Genomic DNA, 24,563 nt, shown 5'->3' on the forward strand with positions numbered 1-24,563 from the left:
TCCTTGTACACACACGCTTTTTCAGTTCTGCCCACAACTTTTCTATATGTTTCAGGTCAGGGCTTTGTGATGGCCACTCCAATTCCTTGACTTTGTTGTAATTAAACCATTTTGCCACAACTTTGGAAGTATGCTTGGGGTCATTGTCCATTTGGAAGACCCATTTGGAAGTATGCTTGGGGTCATTGTCCATTTGGAAGACCCATTTGGAAGTATGCTTGGGGTCATTGTCCATTTGGAAGACCCATTTGGAAGTATGCTTGGGGTCATTGTCCATTTGGAAGACCCATTTGGAAGTATGCTTGGGGTCATTGTCCATTTGGAAGACCCATTTGGAAGTATGCTTGGGGTTATTGTCCATTTGGAAGACCCATTTGGAAGTATGCTTGGGGTCATTGTCCATTTGGAAGACCCATTTGGAAGTATGCTTGGGGTTATTGTCCATTTGGAAGACCCATTTGGAAGTATGCTTGGGGTTATTGTCCATTTGGAAGACCCATTTGGAAGTATGCTTGGGGTTATTGTCCATTTGGAAGACCCATTTGGAAGAATGCTTGGGGTTATTGTCCATTTGGAAGACCCATTTGGAAGTATGCTTGGGGTCATTGTCCATTTGGAAGACCCATTTGGAAGTATGCTTGGGGTCATTGTCCATTTGGAAGACCCATTTGGAAGTATGCTTGGGGTCATTGTCCATTTGGAAGACCCATTTGCGTCCAAGCTTTAACTTCCTGACTGATGTCTTGAGATGTTCCTTCAATATATCCACATAATGTTCCTTCCTCATGATGCCATCTATTTTGTGAAGTGCGCCAGTCCCTCCTGCAGTAAAGCACCCCCACAACATGATGCTGCCACTCCCATGCTTCACTGTTGGGATGGTGTTCTTCAGCTTGCAGGCCTCCCCCTTTTTCCTCCAAACATAACAATGGTCATTATGGGCAAACAGTTCCATTTCCACCAGAGGACATTTCTCCAAAAAGTACCATCTTTGTCCTCATGTGCAGTTGCTAACTGTAGTCTGTCTTTTTTATGGCGGTTTTAGAGCAGTTGCTTCTTCCTTGCTGAGCGGCCTTTCAGGTTATGTTGATATAGGACTCGTTTTACTGTGGATATAGATACTATATAGATACTTTTGTACCTGTTTCCTCCAGCATCTTCACGAGGTCCTTTGCTTTTGTTCTGGGATTGATTTGCACTTCTCGCACCAATGTACGTTCATCTCTAGGAGACAAAACGCGTCTCCTTTCTGAGTGATAGGATGGCAGCGTGGTCCCATGGGGTTTATTCTTGTGTACTATTGTTTGTACAGATGAATGTGGTACCTTCAGGCATTTGGAAATTGCTCCCAAGGATGAAACAGACTTGTGGAGGTCTGCAATTCTACAAAAAGATCTTGGCTGATTTCGTTTGATTTTCCCATGTCAAACAAAGAGGCAATGAGTTTGAAGGTAGGCCTTGAAATACATCCACAGGTACACCTCCAACTTGCCAAAACTATAGTTTGTTAACAAGAAATTTGTGGAGTGGTTGAAAAACTAGTTTTAATTGACTCCAACCTAAGTGGATGTAATCTTTCGACTTCAACTGTAAATACTTAACTCAGAAAAAACGTCCTCTCACTGTCAACTGCATTTATTTTCCGCAAACTCAACATGTGTAAATATTTGTATGAACATAACAAAATGTAATAACTGAGACATAAACTGAACAAGTTCCACAGACATGTGACTAACAGAAATGGAATAATGTATCCCTGAACAAAGGGTGGGTCAAAACCAAAAGTAGCAGTAAGTATCTGGTGTGGCCACCAGCTGCATTAAGTACTGCAGTGCATCTCCTCCTCATGGACTGCACCAGATTTTCAAGTTCATGCTGTGAGATGTTACCCCACTCTTCCACCAAGGCACCTGCAAGTTCCCAGACATTTCTGGGGGGAATGGCCCTAGCCCTCACCCTCCGATCCAACAGGTCCCAGACGTGCTCAACGGGATTGAGATCCGGGCTCTTCGCTGGCCATGGCAGAACACTGACATTCCTGTCTTGCAGAAAATCATGCACAGAATGAGCAGTATGGCTGGTGGCATTGTCATGCTGGAGGGTCATGTCAGGATGAGCCTGCAGGAAGCGTACCACATGAGGGAGGAGGATATCTTCCTGTAACGCACAGCGTTGAGAATGCCTGCAATGACAACAAGCTCAGTCCGATGATGCTGTGACACACCGCCCCAGACCATGACGGACCCTCCACCTCCAAATCGATCCCGCTCCAGAGTACAGGCCTCGGTGTAACGCTCATTCCTTCAACGATAAGTGTGAATCCGACCATCACCCTTGGTGAGACAAAACTGCGACTCGTCAGTGAAGAGCACTTTTTGCCAGTCCCGTCCTGTCCAGTGATGGTGGGTTTTGTGCCCATAGGCGACGCTGTTGCCGGTGATGTCTGGTGAGGACCTGCCTTACAACAGGCCCTCAGTCCAGCCTCTCTCAGCCTATTGCGAACAGTCTGAGCACTGATGGAGGGATTGTGCGTTCCTGGTGTAACTTGGGCAGTTGTTGTTGCCATCCTGTACCTGTCCCGCAGGTGTGATATTCGGATGTACTTATCCTGTGCAGGTGTTGTTACATGTGGTCTGCCACTGCGAGGACGATCAGCTGTCCATCCTGTCTCCCTGTAGCCCTGTCTTAGGCGTCTCACTGTACAGACATTGAAATGTATTGCCCTGGCCACACCTGATGCCTCCTTGCAGCATGCCTAAGGCACGTTCACGCAGATGAGCAGGGACCCTGGGGATCTTTCTTTTGGTGTTTTTCAGAGTCAGTAGAAAGGCCTCTTTAGTGTCCTAAGTTTTCATAACTGTGACCTTAATTGCCTACCGTCTGTAAGCTGTTCGTGTCTTAACTACCGTTCCACAGGTGCATGTTTATTAATTGTTTATGGTTCATTGAACAAGCATGAGAAACAGTGTTTAAATCCTTTTGCAATGAAGATCTGTGAAGTTATTTGGATTTTTATGAATTGTCTTTGAAAGACAGGGAACTGAAGAAGGGACGTTTCTGTTTTTGCTGAGTTTATTTACATTTTACAGACAGTATATATTACATTATGTTTGTTATTAGGCCCCGCCTTTGCCTACCCCCAACCCCTCCCATCTATCTCTGAACACCATCCAGTCCCATCCTTCAGCTACCCCCAACCCCTCCCATCTATCTCTGAACACCATCCAGTCCCATCCTTCAGCTCACCTCAACCCCTCCCATCTATCTCTGGACACCATCCAGTCCCATCCTTCAGCTCACCTCAACCCCTCCCATCTCCCGACACCATCCAATCCCATCCTTCAGCTACCCCCAACCCCTCCCATCTATCTCTGAACACCATCCAGTCCCATCCTTCAGCTACCATCAACCCCTGAACACCATCCAGTCCCATCCTTCAGCTGCCCCCAACCCCTCCCATCTATATCTGAACACCATCCAGTCCCATCCTTCAGCTACCATCAACCCCTCCCATCTATCTCTGAACACCATCCAGTCCCATCCTTCAGCTACCATCAACCCCTCCCATCTTTCTCTGGACACCATCCAGTCCCATCCTTCAGCTCACCTCAACCCCTCCCATCTCCCAACACCATCCAATCCCATCCTTCAGCTACCCTCAACCCCTCCCATCTATCTCTGAACACCATCCAGTCCCATCCTTCAGCTACCATCAACCCCTCCCATCTATCTCTGAACACCATCCAGTCCCATCCTTCAGCTACCCTCAACCCCTCCCATCTATCTCTGAACACCATCCAGTCCCACCATCCAGTCCCACCCTTGTAACAGGCTACAGTATTTACTCTGTAACAGGCTACATTATTTACTCTAACAGGCTACATTATTTACTCTAACAGGCTACATTATTTACTCTAACAGGCTACAGTATTTACTCTGTAGCAGGCTACAGTATTTACTCTGTAGCAGGCTACAGTATTTACTCTAACAGGCTACAGTATTTACTCTAACAGGCTACAGTATTTAATATGTAGCAGGCTACAGTATTTACTCTATAGCAGGCTACAGTATTTACTCTAACAGGCTACAGTATTTACTCTGTAGCAGGCTACAGTATTTACTCTATAGCAGGCTACAGTATTTACTCTAACAGGCTACAGTATTTACTCTGTAGCAGGCTACAGTATTTACTCTGTTGCAGGCTACTGTATTTACTCTAACAGGCTACATTATTTACTCTAACAGGCTACAGTATTTACTCTGTAGCAGGCTACAGTATTTACTCTAACAGGCTACAGTATTTACTCTAACAGGCTACAGTATTTACTCTATAGCAGGCTACAGTATTTACTCTGTAGCAGGCTACAGTATTTACTCTGTAGCAGGCTACAGTATTTACTCTGTAGCAGGCTACAGTATTTACTCTGTAGCAGGCTACAGTATTTACTCTATAGCAGGCTACATTATTTACTCTAACAGGCTACAGTATTTAATATGTAGCAGGCTACAGTATTTACTCTATAGCAGGCTACAGTATTTACTCTAACAGGCTACAGTATTTACTCTGTAGCAGACTACAGTATTTACTCTGTAGCAGGCTACAGTATTTACTCTGTAGCAGGCTACAGTATTTACTCTGTAGCAGGCTACAGTATTTACTCTGTAGCAGGCTACATTATTTACTCTAACAGACTACAGTATTTACTCTGTAGCAGGCTACAGTATTTAATATGTAGCAGGCTACAGTATTTACTCTATAGCAGGCTACAGTATTTACTCTAACAGGCTACATTATTTACATTTACATTTACATTTAAGTCATTTAGCAGACGCTCTTATCCAGAGCGACTTACAAATTGGTGCTTTCACCTTATGACATCCAGTGGAACAGTCACTTTACAATAGTGCATCTAAATCTTAAAGGGGGGTGAGAAGGATTACTTATCCTACCCTAGGTATTCCTTAAAGAGGTGGGGTTCCAGGTGTCTCCGGAAGGTGGTGATTGACTCCGCTGTCCTGGCGTCGTGAGGGAGTTTGTTCCACCATTGGGGGCCAGAGCAGCGAACAGTTTTGACTGGGCTGAGCGGGAACTGTACTTCCTCAGTGGTAGGGAGGCGAGCAGGCCAGGGGTGGATGAACGCAGTGCCCTTGTTTGTGTGTAGGGCCTGATCAGAGCCTGGAGGTACTGAGGTGCCGTTCCCCTCACAGCTCCGTAGGCAAGCACAGTATTTACTCTGTAGCAGGCTACAGTATTTACTCTGTAGCAGGCTACAGTATTTACTCTATAGCAGGCTACAGTATTTACTCTAACAGGCTACAGTATTTACTCTGTAGCAGGCTACAGTATTTACTCTAACAGGCTACAGTATTTACTCTAACAGGCTACAGTATTTACTCTGTAGCAGGCTACAGTATTTACTCTAACAGGCTACAGTATTTACTCTGTAGCAGGCTACAGTATTTACTCTAACAGGCTACAGTATTTACTCTGTAGCAGGCTACAGTATTTACTCTGTAGCAGGCTACAGTATTTATTCTGTAGCAGGCTACAGTATTTTACTCTGTAGCAGGCTACAGTATTTACTCTAATAGGCTACAGTATTTACTCTGTAACAGGCTACAGTATTTACTCTGTAGCAGGCTACAGTATTTACTCTGTAGCAGGCTACAGTATTTACTCTAACAGGCTACAGTATTTACTCTAACAGGCTACAGTATTTAATATGTAGCAGGCTACAGTATTTACTCTATAGCAGGCTACAGTATTTACTCTGTAGCAGGCTACAGTATTTACTCTGTAGCAGGCTACAGTATTTACTCTATAGCAGGCTACAGTATTTACTCTAACAGGCTACAGTATTTACTCTGTAGCAGGCTACAGTATTTACTCTGTTGCAGGCTACTGTATTTACTCTAACAGGCTACATTATTTACTCTAACAGGCTACAGTATTTACTCTGTAGCAGGCTACAGTATTTACTCTAACAGGCTACAGTATTTACTCTAACAGGCTACAGTATTTAATATGTAGCAGGCTACAGTATTTACTCTAACAGGCTACAGTATTTACTCTGTAGCAGGCTACAGTATTTACTCTGTAGCAGGCTACAGTATTTACTCTGTAGCAGGCTACAGTATTTACTCTGTAGCAGGCTACAGTATTTACTCTGTAGCAGGCTACAGTATTTACTCTATAGCAGGCTACATTATTTACTCTAACAGGCTACAGTATTTACTCTGTAGCAGACTACAGTATTTACTCTGTAGCAGGCTACAGTATTTACTCTATAGCAGGCTACAGTATTTACTCTAACAGGCTACAGTATTTACTCTGTAGCAGGCTACAGTATTTACTCTAACAGGCTACATTATTTACTCTGTAGCAGGCTACAGTATTTACTCTAACAGGCTACAGTATTTACTCTGTAGCAGGCTACAGTATTTACTCTGTAGCAGGCTACAGTATTTACTCTGTAGCAGGCTACAGTATTTACTCTGTAGCAGGCTACAGTATTTACTCTAACAGGCTACAGTATTTACTCTAACAGGCTACAGTATTTAATATGTAGCAGGCTACAGTATTTACTCTATAGCAGGCTACAGTATTTACTCTAACAGGCTACAGTATTTACTCTGTAGCAGGCTACAGTATTTACTCTATAGCAGGCTACAGTATTTACTCTAACAGGCTACAGTATTTACTCTGTAGCAGGCTACAGTATTTACTCTGTAGCAGGCTACAGTATTTACTCTAACAGGCTACATTATTTACTCTAACAGGCTACAGTATTTACTCTGTAGCAGGCTACAGTATTTACTCTAACAGGCTACAGTATTTACTCTGCAGCAGGCTACAGTATTTACTCTAACAGGCTACAGTATTTACTCTGTAGCAGGCTACAGTATTTACTCTGTAGCAGGCTACAGTATTTACTCTGTAGCAGGCTACAGTATTTACTCTGTAGCAGGCTACAGTATTTACTCTGTAGCAGGCTACCGTATTTACTCTGTAGCAGGCTACAGTATTTACTCTAACATGCTACAGTATTTACTCTAACAGGCTACAGTATTTACTCTGTAGCAGGCTACAGTATTTACTCTAACAGGCTACAGTATTTACTCTGTAGCAGGCTACAGTATTTACTCTGTAGCAGGCTACAGTATTTACTCTAACAGGCTACAGTATTTACTCTAACAGGCTACAGTAGTTACTCTGTACACTAATCCCAGGATAGATTAACCCTAAAGGCTCTTGTTTTGAGCCACATACTTTAATCAAAGAGTTCATATAAATTGATCCTCCTATTGAGTTGCAGCGGATAAATAATTCCCTTTAATAAATAAGAGGAACGTACAGATGGAGACGTTTACAACACCAGAGTTCATTGCAACTCACTGCATTTGACAAGCCATAGATTTGACAGTGAATGTGCTGTGCTGACTGATAAAACTAGTAATGTATCTGTAATATTTGGGTTGGAGTGGATATTTCCCGTAAATCAACTCATCATTTCTAATCTGAGCTTGTTGGCTAGAGACAGTATTGGGTAGTTTTACAACCTGTCACTGTGAATGAGCTGTGTGTGTTGTTACAATGTAAATGATCCCTCTGAGAGAAGAGGTGGCTGGGAGAAGGACTGTCAGAGTCTGTCCAAAACCATGTTGCATCCAAATACACTCGGAGTCTGTGTGTTGTTTTCCTGTGGTTTCCACAGGGCACAAGGTAGGACTGGGGTTGGGCACAGGGTAGGACTGGGGTTGGGCACAAGGTAGGACTGGGGTTGGGCACAAGGTAGGACTGGGGTTGGGCACAGGGTAGGACTGGGGTTGGGCACAGGGTAGGACTGGGGTTGGGCACAGGGTAGGACTGGGGTTGGGCACAAGGTAGGACTGGGGTTGGGCACAGGGTAGGACTGGGGTTGGGCACAGGGTAGGACTGGGGTTGGGCACAAGGTAGGACTGGGGTTGGGCACAGGGTAGGACTGGGGTTGGTCACAGGGCACAGGGTAGGACTGGGGTTGGGCACAGGGTAGGACTGGGGTTGGGCGCAGGGTAGGACTGGGGTTGGGCACAGGGTAGGACACAGGGCACAGGGTAGGACTGGGGTTGGGCACAGGGCACAGGGTAGGACTGGGGTTGGGCACAGGGGAGGACTGGGGTTGGTCACAGGTTACAGGGTAGGACTGGGGTTGGGCACAGGGCACAGGGTAGGACTGGGGTTGGGCACAGGGCACAGGGTAGGACTGGGGTTGGTCACAGGGCACAGGGTAGGACTGGGGTTGGGCACAGGGGAGGACTGGGGTTGGGCGCAGGGTAGGACTGGGGTTGGGCACAGGGTAGGACTGGGGTTGGTCACAGGTTACAGGGTAGGACTGGGGTTGGTCACAGGTTACAGGGTAGGACTGGGGTTGGGCACAGGGTAGGACTGGGGTTGGGCACAGTGTAGGACTGGGGTTGGGCACAGGTTACAGGGTAGGACTGGGGTTGGTCACAGGTTACAGGGTAGGACTGTGGTTGGTCACAGGGCACAGGGTAGGACTGGGGTTGGTCACAGGGCACAGGGTAGGACTGGGGTTGATCACAGGGGTACAGGGTAGGACTGGGGTTGGTCACAGGGTACAGGGTAGGACTGGGGTTGGTCACAGGGCACAGGGTAGGACTGGGGTAGGTCACAGGGCACAGGGTAGGACTGGGTTGATCACAGGTTACAGGGTAGGACTGGGGTTGGTCACAGGGCACAGGGTAGGACTGGGGTTGATCACAGGGCACAGGGTAGGACTGGGGTTGGGCACAGGGCACAGGGTAGGACTGGGGTTGAGCACAGGGTAGGACTGGGGTTGGTCACAGGTTACAGGGTAGGACTGCGGTAGGTCACAGTGTACAGGGTAGGACTGCGGTAGGTCACAGTGTACAGGGTAGGACTGCGGTAGGTCACAGTGTACAGGGTAGGACTGCGGTAGGTCACAGTGTACAGGGTAGGATTGCGGTAGGTCACAGTGTACAGGGTAGGACTGCAATAGATAACAGTGTACAGGGTAGGACTGCGGTAGGTTACAGGGTACAGGGTAGGACTGCGGTAGGTCACAGTGTACAGGGTGGGATTGCGGTAGGTCACAGTGTACAGGGTAGGACTGCGTTAGGTTACAGGTTACAGGGTGGGATTGCGGTAGGTTACAGTGTACAGGGTAGGATTGCGGTAGGTCACAGGTTACAGGGTAGGACTGCGGTAGGTCACAGGTTACAGGGTAGGACTGCGGTAGGTCACAGTGTACAGGGTAGGACTGCGGTAGGTCACAGTGTACAGGGTAGGACTGCGGTAGGTCACAGTGTACAGGGTAGGACTGCGGTAGGTCACAGTGTACAGGGTAGGATTGCGGTAGGTCACAGGTTACAGGGTAGGACTGCGGTAGGTCACAGTGTACAGGGTAGGACTGCGGTAGGTTACAGGGCATAGGGTAGGACTGCGGTAGGTCGCAGTGTACAGGGTGGGATTGCGGTAGGTCCATTTAGATACAGATTTGTGCTGCAGATTGCAAATCCTGAACCTCTCCTCCATCCCTATGGTACATGTTATATCAGAACACACACACACCCAAACCACGTTGTCCAGCTCCAACCCCAGATGTGTACAGCAGAAAAGGTGTGTGTTGTGAGTGATTACGCTGTGCTCTATCAGTGTGTGGGCATGTCAGTTCTCGTGCTGGTAGCAGTAACCAGGTCGTCTGTCAGTGTTGTTGAGTCGTCGTGCGTCTGTATGACGCAGCGTAGCAGTGATAGATACGGTGTGATTACTCTTCATGTGCTGGTAGCATTGGGATCCCTTCCAATTACCAGTGGCTCACGTATCTTACCGTAATTGTAGGCTGTGAAATCACAGATGAACACAACACACTGACACACCATTTCCTACAGCGTAGATATTTCCTCTCTGTATCACTCAGCCTAGATACTCTGTATCACTCAGCCTGGATACTGCCTCTCTGTATCACTCAGCCTGGATACTGCCTCCCTGTATCACTCAGCCTAGATACTCTGTATCACTCAGCCTGGATACTGCCTCCTTGTATCACTCAGCCTAGATACTCTGTATCACTCAGCCTGGATACTGCCTCCCTGTATCACTCAGCCTGGATACTCTGTATCACTCAGCCTAGATACTCTGTATCACTAAGCCTAGATACTCTGTATCACTCAGCCTGGATACTGCCTCCTGTATCACTCAGCCTGGATACTCTGTATCACTCAGCCTGGATACTCTGTATCACTCAGCCTGGATACTGCCTCCTGTATCACTCAGCCTGGATACTGCCTCCTGTATCACTCAGCCTGGATACTGCCTCCTTGTATCACTCAGCCTGGATACTGCCTCCCTGTATCACTCAGCCTAGATACTGCCTCTCTGTATCACTCAGCCTAGATAATCAAATCAAATCAAATCAAATTTATTTATATAGCCCTTCGTACATCAGCTAACAGCAAACAATGCAGGTGTAAAAGCACGGTGGCTAGGAAACTCCCTAGAAAGGCCAAAACCTAGGAAGAAACCTCCCTGGAACCGGCCTGTGGGGTGGCCAGTCCTCTTCTGGCTGTGCCGGGTAGAGATTATAACAGAACATGACCAAGATGTTCAAATGTTCATAAATGACCAGCATGGTCGAATAATAATAAGGCAGAACAGTTGAAACTGAGCAGCAGCACAGTCAGGTGGACTGGGGACAGCAAGGAGCCTTCATGTCAGGTAGTCCTGGGGCACGGTCCTAGGGCTCAGGTCAGTTGAAACTGGAGTAATCTGTATCACTCAGCCTGGATACTGCCTCCCTGTATCACTCAGCCTGGATACTGCCTCCCTGTATCGCTCAGCCTGGATACTGCCTCTCTGTATCACTCAGCCTGGATACTGCCTCCCTGTATCACTCAGCCTAGATACTCTGTATCACTCAGCCTAGATACTCTGTATCACTCAGCCTGGATACTGCCTCCTTGTATCACTCAGCCTAGATACTCTGTATCACTCAGCCTGGATACTGCCTCCCTGTATCACTCAGCCTGGATACTCTGTATCACTCAGCCTGGATACTGCCTCCCTGTATCACTCAGCCTGGATACTGCCTCCCTGTATCACTCAGCCTGGATACTGCCTCCCTGTATCACTCAGCCTGGATACTGCCTCCTTGTATCACTCAGCCTGGATACTGCCTCCCTGTATCACTCAGCCTAGATACTCTGTATCACTCAGCCTGGATACTGCCTCCCTGTATCACTCAGCCTGGATACTGCCTCCCTGTATCACTCAGCTGAGATACTCTGTATCACTCAGCCTGGATACTGCCTCCCTGTATCACTCAGCCAAGATACTCTGTATCACTCAGCCTGGATACTGCCTCTCTGTATCACTCAGCCTAGATATTTCCTCTCTGTATCACTCAGCCTAGATACTCTGTATCACTCAGCCTAGATATTTCCTCTCTGTATCACTCAGCCTGGATACTCTGTATCACTCAGCCTGGATACTGCCTCCCTGTATCACTCAGCCTAGATACTCTGTATCACTCAGCCTGGATACTGCCTCCCTGTATCACTCAGCCTAGATACTCTGTATCACTCAGCCTGGATACTGCCTCCCTGTATCACTCAGCCTAGATACTCTGTATCACTCAGCCTGGATACTGCCTCTCTGTATCACTCAGCCTGGATACTGCCTCCCTGTATCACTCAGCCTAGATACTCTGTATCACTCAGCCTAGATACTCTGTATCACTCAGCCTGGATACTGCCTCCTTGTATCACTCAGCCTAGATACTCTGTATCACTCAGCCTGGATACTGCCTCCCTGTATCACTCAGCCTGGATACTGCCTCCCTGTATCACTCAGCCTGGATACTGCCTCCCTGTATCACTCAGCCTGGATACTGCCTCCCTGTATCACTCAGCCTGGATACTGCCTCCTTGTATCACTCAGCCTGGATACTGCCTCCCTGTATCACTCAGCCTGGATACTGCCTCCCTGTATCACTCAGCCGAGATACTCTGTATCACTCAGCCTGGATACTGCCTCCCTGTATCACTCAGCCGAGATACTCTGTATCACTCAGCCTGGATACTGCCTCTCTGTATCACTCAGCCTAGATATTTCCTCTCTGTATCACTCAGCCTAGATACTCTGTATCACTCAGCCTAGATATTTCCTCTCTGTATCGCTCAGCCTGGATACTCTGTATCACTCAGCCTGGATACTGCCTCCCTGTATCACTCAGCCGAGATACTCTGTATCACTCAGCCTGGATACTGCCTCCCTGTATCACTCAGCCTAGATACTCTGTATCACTCAGCCTGGATACTGCCTCTCTGTATAACTCAGCCGAGATACTCTGTATCACTCAGCCTGGATACTGCCTCCCTGTATCACTCAGCCTAGATACTGCCTCCCTGTATCACTCAGCCGAGATACTCTGTATCACTCAGCCTGGATACTGCCTCCCTGTATAACTCAGCCTAGATACTCTGTATCACTCAGCCTGGATACTGCCTCCCTGTATAACTCAGCCTAGATACTCTGTATCACTCAGCCTGATACTGCCTCCTGTATCACTCAGCCTAGATACTCTGTATCACTCAGCCTGGATACTACCTCCCTGTATCACTCAGCCTAGATACTGCCTTCCTGTACCACTCAGCCTAGATACTCTGTATCACTCAGCCTAGAAACTCTGTATCACTCAGCCTGGATACTGCCTCCCTGTATCACTCAGCCTAGATACTGCCTCTCTGTATCACTCAGTCTGGATACTGCCTCCCTGTATCACTCAGCCTGGATACTGCCTCTCTGTATCACTCAGCCTAGATACTGCCTCCCTGTACCACTCAGCCTAGATACTCTGTATGACTCAGCCTAGAAACTCTGTATCACTCAGCCTGGATACTGCCTCCCTGTATCACTCAGCCTGGATACTGCCTCCCTGTACCACTCAGCCTAGATACTCTGTATCACTCAGCCTAGATACTCTGTATCACTCAGCCTGGATACTGCCTCTCTGTATCACTCAGCCTAGATACTCTGTATCACTCAGCCTGGATACTGCCTCCCTGTATCACTCAGCCTAGATACTGCCTCCCTGTATCACTCAGTCTAGATACTGCCTCCCTGTATCACTCAGCCTAGATACTCTCTATCACTCAGCCTAGATACTGCCTCTTTATCACTCAGCCTAGATACTGCCTCCGTGTATCACTCAGTCTAGATACTGCCTCCCTGTATCACTCAGCCTAGATACTCTGTATCACTCAGCCTAGATACTGCCTCCCTGTATCACTCATCCTAGATACTGCCTCTTTATCACTCAGCCTAGATACTGTCTCCGTGTACCTCTCAGCCTAGATACTGCCTCCGTGTATCACTCAGCCTAGATACTGCCTCCGTGTATCACTCAGTCTAGATACTCTGTATCACTCAGCCTAGATACTGCCTCTCTGTATAACTCAGCCTAGATACTCTGTATCACTCAGCCTAGATGCTGCCTCCCTGTATCACTCAGCCTAGATGCTGCCTCCCTGTATCACTCAGCCTAGATACTGCCTCTCTGTATCACTCAGCCTATATACTCTGTATCACTCAGCCTAGATACTGCCTCTCTGTATCACTCAGCCTAGATACTCTGTATCACTCAGCCTAGATGCTGCCTCCCTGTATCACTCAGCCTAGATGCTGCCTCCCTGTATCACTCAGCCTAGATACTGCCTCTCTGTATCACTCAGCCTAGATACTCTGTATCACTCAGCCTAGATGCTGCCTCCCTGTATCACTCAGCCTAGATACTGCCTCTGCCTCTGTATCACTCAGCCTAGATGCTGCCTCCTGTATCACTCAGCCTAGATACTGCCTCTCTGTATCACTCAGCCTAGATACTCTGTATCACTCAGCCTAGATGCTGCCTCCCTGTATCACTCAGCCTAGATACTGCCTCTCTGTATCACTCAGCCTAGATACTGTCTCCGTGTATCACTCAGTTTCCAAACGCTTACTCTATACTGAAAGTGACCCTGTCCTCAGGCATAAGAGAAAAGTGGAAGTTTAGGGTTAATATATAAGAAGAAATGTTGTTTCACAAAAAAAAATAACATCTTTATAGGAAATAGTGTGTTCCTCTTTTCAGAAACCAGTATCAGAAACCTGATGCGTGAAACCCATACTGTTTACTCTGTAGAAAAGATGTATCAATGCTCAAAATTCATAGTAGACCTAATCACTCCTTCACATGCACTGTATGTAGCCACAACTATTTTAATTACAACAATGTTAAGGAAGGAATGTTAATTGATCAGAAGAATGTGCAAAATTGTTTTGTTGCAAAAAAATCTGTGACGTTCTAGCCTCTGATAGAATCTATAAAGCCAGAACATTTGGCTACCTTTCTGACAGATGGACTTGGCCCTGGAAACTGAAGATAATATATTTTCTCCTAAACTTTGCTTTAGTCGCATGAGTAAAAATGTGTTAAATCAAATTGAAACCTAGGTTCAGGCAGTCAGGCATGTCAACAGAGGTTTCAAAAAAAGTTAATTGTGAAATATATGTCACTTTTATGACAATCCACCCAACTTATCGCAACACAGAATGGACATGGCTTTGGATTTGAAACATTAAGAGAACATTCTGTTTTTCATCTCAGTACTTCACTGAGCTTATCTCTCTTCTGTTGGTTTGCTAGTGGCTACACCCTCTGGGTACAGAAAAGGCTTGCGTACGAAATGACACCCTATTCCCTATTTAGTGCACTACTTTTGACCAGAGCCCATAGATGACTAGGGTTCCTTTTGGGACACAGACAAGGTGTGTCTTTCTGACTGCTTCGTACCTCTGCTCAGTTCTATCCTAAGAGGTCAACCTCATGCTGCTACCTCTGTTAACAAGTCTATCTCGCTCTCTTTATCTCTCTCTCTCTCTCTCTCTCTCTCTCTCTCTCTCTCTGTCTCTCACTCTCTGTCTCTCTCTCTGTCTCTCTCTCTGTCTCTCACTCTCTCTCTCTCTGTCTCTCTCTCTGTCTCTCTCTGTCTCTCTCTCTCTCTCTCTCTCTCTCTCTCTCTCTCTCTCTCTGTCTCTCTCTCTGTCTCTCTCTCTGTCTCTCTGTCTCTCTCTCTGTCTCTCTCTCTGTCTCTGTCTCTCTCTCTCTCTCTCTCTCTCTCTCTCTCTCTGTCTCTCTCTCTCTCTCTCTCTCTCTCTCTCTCTCTCTCTCTCTCTCTCTCTCTCTCTCTCTCTCTCTCTCTCTCTGTCTCTCTCTCTCTCTGTCTCTCTCTCTCTCTCGCTCTGTCTCTCTCTCTCTGTCTGTCTGTCTGTCTGTCTGTCTGTCTGTCTGTCTGTCTGTCTCTGTCTGTCTGTCTCTCTCTCTCTCTCTCTCTCTGTCTCTCTCTCTCTCTCTCTCTCCTGGTTTAATCTTTCCCTATGACCTGCTACTTTCAACCAGTGACAGCATTTTAAAAGATACATAGGTATATTTCACCTTTATTTAACCAGGTAGGCTAGTTGAGACACGCACGCACGCACGCACGCACACGCACGCAACGCACGCACGCACGCACGCACGCACGCACGCGCAACGCACACACTTTTACACACACACACACACACACACACACACACACACACACACACACACACACACACACACACACACACACACACACACACACACACACACACACACACACACACACACACACACACACACACACACACACACATTCTGTTTGTTTGTGCTCATACACCAGTAAATCACCAGTTAGCTGGATCTTGTCCACAGGCTACATAAGCTGTGTAGCCTAATGGGAGGAGAGGAGGAATCCATTGCATCATAATGTTCCTGTGTAGCAGGAAGTGATTGGATCTGCTTTTCACTTTCAAGTCTTTTGAGGCTCAAGGTGTAAAGTAAATGGAGCTAGTCCTGCGTGTTTAACTAATCTCTCAACTAGTCAGAAAACAAACCTTCGGTAAGTGGAAACAGTAAGTGATACATGACCTACTGGTCACAGGTAAGTGTTTAGAGCAGCTGTTGTAATTGGAAACAGTAGGTGATACATGACCTACTGGTCACAGGTAAGTGTTTAGAGCAGCTGTTGTAATTGGAAACAGTAGGTGATACATGACCTACTGGTCACAGGTAAGTGTTTAGAGCAGCTGTTGTAATTGGAAACAGTAAGTGATACATGACCTACTGGTCACAGGTAAGTGTTTAGAGCAGCTGTTGTAATTGGAAACAGTAGGTGATACATGACCTACTGGTCACAGGTAAGTGTTTAGAGCAGCTGTTGTAATTGGAAACAGTAAGATACATGACCTACTGGTCACAGGTAAGTGTTTAGAGCAGCTGTTGTAATTGGAAACAGTGTGATACATGACCTACTGGTCACAGGTAAGTGTTTAGAGCAGCTGTTGTAATTGGAAACAGTAATGATACATGACCTACTGGTCACAGGTAAGTGTTTAGAGCAGCTGTTGTAATTGGAAACAGTAAGTGATACATGACCTACTGGTCACAGGTAAGTGTTTAGAGCAGCTGTTGTAATTGGAAACAGTAAGTGATACATGACCTACTGGTCACAGGTAAGTGTTTAGAGCAGCTGTTGTAATTGGAAACAGTATACATGACCTACTGGTCACAGGTAAGTGTTTAGAGCAGCTGTTGTAATTGGAAACAGTAAGTGATACATGACCTACTGGTCACAGGTAAGTGTTTAGAGCAGCTGTTGTAATTGGAAACAGTAAGTGATACATGACCTACTGGTCACAGGTAAGTGTTTAGAGCAGCTGTTGTAATTGGAAACAGTAAGTGATACATGACCTACTGGTCACAGGTAAGTGTTTAGAGCAGCTGTTGTAATTGGAAACAGTAAGTGATACATGACCTACTGGTCACAGGTAAGTGTTTAGAGCAGCTGTTGTAATTGGAAACAGTAAGTGATACATGACCTACTGGTCACAGGTAAGTGTTTAGAGCAGCTGTTGTAATTGGAAACAGTAAGTGATACATGACCTACTGGTCACAGGTAAGTGTTTAGAGCAGCTGTTGTAATTGGAAACAGTAAGTGATACATGACCTACTGGTCACAGGTAAGTGTTTAGAGCAGCTGTTGTAATTGGAAACAGTAAGTGATACATGACCTACTGGTCACAGGTAAGTGTTTAGAGCAGCTGTTGTAATTGGAAACAGTAAGTGATACATGACCTACTGGTCACAGGTAAGTGTTTAGAGCAGCTGTTGTAATTGGAAACAGTAAGTGATACATGACCTACTGGTCACAGGTAAGTGTTTAGAGCAGCTGTTGTAATTGGAAACAGTAAGTGATACATGACCTACTGGTCACAGGTAAGTGTTTAGAGCAGCTGTTGTAATTGGAAACAGTAAGACATGACCTACTGGTCACAGGTAAGTGTTTAGAGCAGCTGTTGTAATTGGAAACAGTAATGATACATGACCTACTGGTCACAGGTAAGTGTTTAGAGCAGCTGTTGTACTGGTACATGACCTACTGGTCACAGGTAAGTGTTTAGAGCAGCTGTTGTAATTGGAAACAGTAAGTGATACATGACCTACTGGTCACAGGTAAGTGTTTAGAGCAGCTGTTGTAATTGGAAACAGTAAGTGATACATGACCTACTGGTCACAGGTAAGTGTTTAGAGCAGCTGTTGTAATTGGAAACAGTAAGTGATACATGACCTACTGGTCAAGTGTTTAGAGCAGCTGTTGTAATTGTAAGTGATACATGACCTTGGTCACAGGTAAGTGTTTAGAGCAGCTGTTGTAATTGGAAACAGTAGGTGATACATGACCTACTGGTCACAGGTAAGTGTTTAGAGCAGCTGTTGTAATTGGAAACAGTAATTGATACATGACCTACTGGTCACAGGTAAGTGTTTAGAGCAGCTGTTGTAATTGGAAACAGTAAGTGATGACCTACTGGTCACAGGTATGTTTACTGTTGTAATTGGAAACAGTACCTACTGGTCACAGGTAAGTGTTGAGAGCAGCTGTTGTAATTGGAAACAGTAAGTGATACATGACCTACTGGTCACAGGTAAGTGTTTAGAGCAGCTGTTGTAATTGGAAACAGTAAGTGATACATGACCTACTGGTCACAGGTAAGTGTTTAGAGCAGCTGTTGTAATTGGAAACAGTAAGTGATACATGACCTACTGGTCACAGGTAAGTGTTTAGAGCAGCTGTTGTAATTGGAAACAGTAAGTGATACATGACCTACTGGTCACAGGTAAGTGTTTAGAGCAGCTGTTGTAATTGGAAACAGTAAGTGATACATGACCTACTGGTCACCAGCTGTTGTAATTGGAAACAGTAAGGATACATGACCTACTGGTCACAGGTAAGTGTTTAGAGCAGCTGTTGTAATTGGAAACAGTAAGTGATACATGACCTACTGGTCACAGGTAAGTGTTTAGAGCAGCTGTTGTAATTGGAAACAGTAATTGATACATGACCTACTGGTCACAGGTAAGTGTTTAGAGCAGCTGTTGTAATTGGAAACAGTAATTGATACATGACCTACTGGTCACAGGTAAGTGTTTAGAGCAGCTGTTGTAATTGGAAACAGTAAGTGATACATGACCTACTGGTCACAGGTAAGTGTTTAGAGCAGCTGTTGTAATTGGAAACAGTAATTGATACATGACCTACTGGTCACAGGTAAGTGTTTAGAGCAGCTGTTGTAATTGGAAACAGTAAGTGATACATGACCTACTGGTCACAGGTAAGTGTTTAGAGCAGCTGTTGTAATTGGAAACAGTAAGTGATACATGACCTACTGGTCACAGGTAAGTGTTTAGAGCAGCTGTTGTAATTGGAAACAGTAAGTGATACATGACCTACTGGTCACAGGTAAGTGTTTAGAGCAGCTGTTGTAATTGGAAACAGTGTACATGACCTTCACAGGTAAGTGTTTAGAGCAGCTGTTGTAATTGGAAACAGTAAGTGATACATGACCTACTGGTCACAGGTAAGTGTTTAGAGCAGCTGTTGTAATTGGAAACAGTAATTGATACATGACCTACTGGTCACAGGTAAGTGTTTAGAGCAGCTGTTGTAATTGGAAACAGTAAGTGATACATGACCTACTGGTCACAGGTAAGTGTTTAGAGCAGCTGTTGTAATTGGAAACAGTAAGTGATACATGACCTACTACAGGTGTGTTTAGTGTTGTAATTGGAAACAGTAGGTGATACATGACCTACTGGTCACAGGTAAGTGTTTAGAGCAGCTGTTGTAATTGGAAACAGTAAGTGATACATGACCTACAGGTAAGTGTTTAGAGCAGCTGTTGTACAGTAAGTGATACATGACCTACTGGTCACAGGTAAGTGTTTAGAGCAGCTGTTGTAATTGGAAACAGTAAGTGATACATGACCTACTGGTCACAGGTAAGTGTTTAGAGCAGCTGTTGTAATTGGAAACAGTAAGTGATACATGACCTACTGGTCACAGGTAAGTGTTTAGAGCAGCTGTTGTAATTGGACACAGTTGTTTCCAAGTGTTCCTGTTAAATCATGGCTTTTGTGCCAATTAAAAGATGCACATTTGTGTAGACAATCCTTCCGAGTGTAGCCTACGGTATGTGTTTGTCATGTGTGACAGACTGAGTAATCACCTTGTCATTACAGTGACTCACAGTACAGCACCTGATTCAACATGAGTCAAGTTTTTAGTTTTGTCTTTTAGTTTTGTCTTTTACACAATACAGTTTTAGTTAAATGTGTACATTTTTTTTAAAACAACCACACATAAACCTGATGAATACATACTACTACTACTACTACATGTACATGAGTAGAATCATGGAGGATAAAGTCTGAGATTGTCACGATTGTTGAAATGGACGGACCAAGGCGCAGCTTGATTTGAGTTCCACATATTTATTTAAAGTGAAACTTCTTCAACAAAACAATATACAAGCAACATATCGTGACAATTAGCTCCCTCCCCCAATTAACTCCCTGCCTCAATTAACTCCCTGCCCCAATTAGCTCCCTCCCTCAATTAGCTCCCTCCCTCAATTAGCTCCCTCCCTCAATTAGCTCCCTCCCTAAATTAGCTCCCTCCCTCAATTAGCTCCCTCCCTCAATTAGCTCCCTGCCCCAATTAGCTCCCTCCCTCAATTAGCTCCCTCCCTCAATTAGCTCCCTGCCCCAATTAGCTCCCTACCCCAATTAGCTCCCTCCTCAATTAGCTCCCTCCCTCAATTAGCTACCTCCCTCAATTAGCTCCCTCCCCCAATTAGCTCCCTCCCTCAATTAGCTCCCTGCCCCAATTAGCTCCCTCCCTCAATTAGCTCCCTGCCCCAATTAGCTCCCTCCCTCAATTAGCTCCCTCCCTCAATTAGCTCCCTGCCCCAATTAGCTCCCTGCCCCAATTAGCTCCCTCCCACAATTAGCTCCCTCCCTCAATTAGCTCCCTCCCTCAATTAGCTCCCTGCCCCAATTAGCTCCCTGCCCCAATTAGCTCCCTCCTCAATTAGCTCCCTCCCTCAATTAGCTCCCTCCCCAATTAGCTCCCTCCCTCAATTAGCTCCCTGCCCCAATTAGCTCCCTGCCCCAATTAGCTCCCTCCCTCAATTAGCTCCCTGCCCCAATTAGCTCCCTCCCTCAATTAGCTCCCTCCCTCAATTAGCTCCCTCCCTCAATTAGCTCCCTGCCCCAATTAGCTCCCTGCCCCAATTAGCTTCCCTGCCCCAATTAGCTCCCTCCCTCAATTAGCTCCCTGCCCCAATTAGCTCCCTGCCCCAATTAGCTCCCTACCCCAATTAGCTCCCTGCCCCAATTAGCTCCATGCCCCAATTATCTCCCTACCCCAATTAGCTCCCTGCCCCAATTAACTCCCTACCCCAATTAGCTCCCTGCCCCAATTAGCTCCCTGCCCCAATTAGCTCCCTGCCCGAATTAGCTCCCAAAGTCTGGGACTTGGAATTATAATGGCACGGGAAGGGAATGGCAGCTGTTTAAAAAGGCCAATTGTGTGTCTTTTGTGTGTATTTTTTTTGTTTTGCACTGATCATAACTTTTTTTTTGTGCATAATGTTTCCGCCATCGTTTCCTATAACCGAAAACAAGGTTCTGGACATCAGAACTGTCACGCCCTGACCATAGAGAGACTTTTTATTCTCTATTTTGGTTAGGTCAGGGTGTGACTAGGGTGAGTGATCTAGTGCATTTATTTCTATGCTGGCCTGGTATGGTTCCCAATCAGAGGCAGCTGTTTATCGTTGTCTCTGATTGGGTATCATATTTAGGCAGCCATTTCCCCACTGGTTTTTGTGGGGTCTTGTTTCTGTGTAGTTGCCTGTGAGCATGGCTTGAGCTTCACGTATCGTTTATTCTTCTTCGTTGTTTTTGTGAGTTTCATTTGATTAAACATGTGGAACTCTGAGTACACTGCGCTTGGTCCGTTGTTTCATTAGACGATCGTGACAAGAACAGCTATCACTAACCTCCATTTGGACGAGGACTTCTACTTCCAACTCGAAGACGAGACTACGTCGGAGGGTGGAGAAATCGCCTTTACCCTCTTCGGTTATATTGGCTAACGTGCAATCACTGGAGAATAAACTGGATGAGCAACCTCAATTACCTTGTACCCCTGCACATCATCTCTGTACTGGTACCCCGTGTATATAGCAAAGTTATCGTTACTCGTTTATTTGTTCCTTGTGTTATTATTTGTACTTTTGTTACTTTTTTTTCCTTCTTTAAAAAAAACAGTTTCTCTTATTTTTATCTCTACGTTGTTGGGAAGGGCCCATAAGAAATCGTTTCACTGGTAGTCTAACCCTGTGGTTTACGAAGTATTTGACAAATACATTTTGCTTTCAAACCTGAAACATATCATATTTGAATGTTTCTATTTTCACGGTTAGAGAGGCAGTAAAAAAGATTTGATCCTTAAGTCTACAATTATAGCTCTACCCCCGAGGTACCCCGAGGCTTACATAGCAGTAGAGGATAATGTGGCCAGACTTGCCGTTCAAAACTAAATCGCAAAACAAACAAAAAAAAATGTTCAGCTCGTTTGGTTGCCTGAGCAAGCAGGTCTAGCCAAAACATTATCAATTAAAAATGTACTCGTTACAGGGATGACATTGTATCTGTTGTGTGAGCTAACTGAGCCAGGATTTAGTAGGAGCGGTAAGCTTTCCAGAATCAGACTGAGGTTACCTTCCAAATAGCTCCCTATCCCCTACATAGTGCACTAAATAGAGCTCCGGTCAATTATGACACACTACAGTTGGGAGATGATTGTGCCTCAGCCTGTCACTCGGCAGCTGGTAAATAGATTTACTACTGCTGTTTTCATAATCCACGTCTAAACCTCAACATGTCCCCTCAGGCCTGTGATCAAATATAATACAATTTTATTTGTCACTAGCTTCATAAACAACAGCTGTAGACTAACAGTGAAATACTTACTTACGGGTCCTTTTCTAACAATTCAGAGAGAAAGATAAAAATGTTTTGAAATAGTGACATGAGGAATAAATAGAGTGAATAACGAAAATAACATGGCTTTATACAGGAAGTACCAGGTAATAACGTGGCTTTATACAGGAAGTACCAGGTAATAACGTGGCTTTATACAGGAAGTACCAGGTAATAATGTGGCTTTATACAGGAAGTACCAGGTAATAATGTGGCTTTATACAGGAAGTACCAGGTAATAATGTGGCTTTATACAGGAAGTACCAGGTAATAACGTGGCTTTATACAGGAAGTACCAGGTAATAATGTGGCTATATACAGGAAGTGCCAGTACCAGGTAATAACATGGTTATATACAGGAAGTACCAGGTAATAACATGGCCATATACAGGAAGTACCAGGTAATAACATGGCCATGTACAGGAAGTACCCGGTAATAACATGGCTATATACAGGAAGTACTAGGTAATAACATGGCTATATACAGGAAGTACCAGGTAATAACATGGCTATGAAATAATGAACTATGCAAATGTGCGAAAGCTGTGTGTATTAAAGGAAATAGAGGCCTGGCTAATATAGAAGCCTGTTGCTTCAGTGATTTAATGAAAATAAACGCTGGGGATATGAATGAGTGATTTCATGTAAGTAAATAAACGCTGGGGATATGAATTTAAGTTTTTACCGTAAATAGAGATTAAGGACGCCATTTGGGAGTCAGGCTCAGCATATTTGAAAGGGTGTCACAGTGACGTCTGTGCCCATCTGACTGACAGACAGACAGACTGACTGACTGACTGACTGACTGACTGACTGACTGACTGACTGACTGACTGTCTGTCTGTCTGTCTGTCTGTCTGTCTGTCTGTCTGTCTGTCTGTCTGTCTGTCTGTCTGTCTGTCTGTCTGTCCCCTCCCAGTTCCAGACCACTGGGCAGCAGCCAATGTACATTTCATCACAGCGTGTCTTTGTGTCAGAGAAAAAAAAGATCCCAAAGACAAGATTGTAAGCAAAGCAAACTTAAGTGATTCACTCCTCTCTTGAAGCGAAGTACAGGGTAAACAAACAGCTTAGCGTTCCCTAGACCTCCACGTACTGGTCTCTACTATAAGTTAAGTAAACTCACTGTTCTTTTGTATGTTCCTTTATAAGACCTCTCTCTCTCAATATGAGGAGAAACACAGAACGGGCCTCAACACTGTCATACTGCCATCATCAATCACTGAACGCTATACTTTAATGTTTGTAAAGCGTTGTACCTTTCGCAATGTGAACCCGTTGGATCTGGAAAGACGAGACAACATAGGAGCTCTACCTGGAGATTAGTCCTCCATTACGCCTTTCATGGAAAAGCTAGGAGGATTAAGCAGTGAACTGTCAGGCAGAATAGGAGAAAATAGATTCAGTTTCTAATTGAAAACATTTTGACTGCAACTCCAGGTTGACATTTTTCATCCGCGACCTACAGTGTCTTCAGATGTATCTCAGCCAACCAGCTGGTGACGTCCGCGACCTACAGTGTCTTCAGATGTATCTCAGCCAACCAGCTGGTTTCATAACAGCCAGGGTTTCAACTGCTGTAAGCTCCAGCGCTCTGAGTCTGTCGTCTCAGTCAGGTGGATGGAAACTCACTGACACTGGCAAACATAGTCCTCTTTTTTTTACTCAAACGGTTCCTTATTCCCTAGCTAGTCCACAACTTATTTTACCCGGAGCCCAAAGGTCAAAGGGTAATGTACTCTGTTGGTAGCAGGATGCCATTTGGGACATAGACAATAACGTTGTAATTAATTGTTGTTACTTTAGCTCCTTTCTGGGGGGGGAAGTCACACTTTCTTTTAGACTGGGTCTGGACTAGACAGCTGATGTGGGATGTGTTGCGTATTTGGCTGGAGGCTAAAATAAAGGCTGTCCATCCATCGGCTGTCCATTTTCTCTATCTCTCTTCTCATTCTCTCTCTCTGTCTGTCTCTCCTGCGTCTCTCTCTCTCTTCTCATTCGCTCTCTCTGTCTCTCTCTCCTGCGTCTCTCTCTCCTGCGTCTCTCTCGCTCTCTCTCTCTCTCCTGCCTCTCTCTCTCTCTCCTGCCTCTCTC

The 24,563-nt window shown here is 45.4% G+C and overlaps 1 protein-coding gene across 3 annotated transcripts in view; it reads left to right on the top strand.

Moving 5' to 3' along the window:
* LOC127908600 (solute carrier organic anion transporter family member 2A1-like) overlaps window positions 1-24,563 on the top strand; it is a 201,200-nt gene that overhangs the window by 110,197 nt on the left and 66,440 nt on the right. The gene's annotated exons all lie outside the window — the stretch shown is intronic.

This window comes from Oncorhynchus keta, chromosome 1 (assembly GCF_023373465.1).
Source record: "Oncorhynchus keta strain PuntledgeMale-10-30-2019 chromosome 1, Oket_V2, whole genome shotgun sequence".
NCBI lineage: Eukaryota > Metazoa > Chordata > Actinopteri > Salmoniformes > Salmonidae > Oncorhynchus > Oncorhynchus keta.